Genomic DNA, 1,002 nt, shown 5'->3' with positions numbered 1-1,002 from the left:
GCTTGCTGTGTGATGAGGGATGGGTGCGGGTAATACTGAAAATATTGGTATCGTTCCGATTCAGGTAAATACACGGAAATATCGATCGATACGGATACTTTTTGCTTGGAAATGTCAATCATCGTACAATTAAATTGAATTAATTTATAATTACAATAACCACAACACAAGGATTTAGCCTCTAAATTGTTTCATTTTTTTTATTCAATAACTACATTGCAAACTTTACCAGTATAAAAAAATAAATATTTCTATGACAACCATTTCTGAACAAAAGCCAAGAGAATCGAATCAAAAACTGCAATGCAGCAAAAATGTAAACACCGCCTATCAATTTCAACTAGAAACCTAGGATATCTTATTTTTAGCAATATTATTAAAATTAAGATAGTAATGCAAATGGTCAATTATTCCTCATTGGCTCTGTCCATAGAGAAGTTTTTTTGTTCAGGAACAGTAAACATGTTTATATTAATGATTGCAGCTCATTGCTGTTTGTGGGGTGTGCTTTGTTCATGACTTTATGCAAATTAGTGGTATTGCTTAAGTAGCAGACTACTCTAAAACACAAATTACACCTGACATTTTCCTTTTCTGTTTCCAGTTTTCTTGTCATTTTTAGCTTCTGCGTAAATGTGGCCCTCTCTCCTGCTTGGCAGGCTGGATGCAGTAGCAGGCCGGGTAGGGAGAGGTGCAAAAGTGTGCCTGTCAGTCACGCACTCGGAAATAAATGTGGCGTGGCCAAGGGTCCAGGGTCAGAAAGAGAAGGGCTGCACCACCTACATTTAAAAGCTATGAGGAAAAAGTTCGAGGAAAAACGTATCTATCCCAGGACAATAGTATCGATCTGATCCAAGTAATTGCTTAGTATTGACGGTATCGATATTTGTATCCATCTGCCCAACCCTAATGAGCGCACTACTTTAAACCTGAATGGAGAAGATCTGTTCCTCTCGAAATGATTCACAGAAGATTGGTGTGGAGTCTGAATTTCCCAGCTAA

The sequence above is a fragment of the Urocampus carinirostris genome, chromosome 17 (assembly GCF_059441175.1).
Source record: "Urocampus carinirostris isolate Australia breed hairy pipefish chromosome 17, RoL_Ucar_1.0, whole genome shotgun sequence".
Taxonomy (NCBI): domain Eukaryota; kingdom Metazoa; phylum Chordata; class Actinopteri; order Syngnathiformes; family Syngnathidae; genus Urocampus; species Urocampus carinirostris.
The sequence above is the reverse complement of the archived record's forward strand: the minus strand, read 5'-3'. Positions refer to the sequence as shown.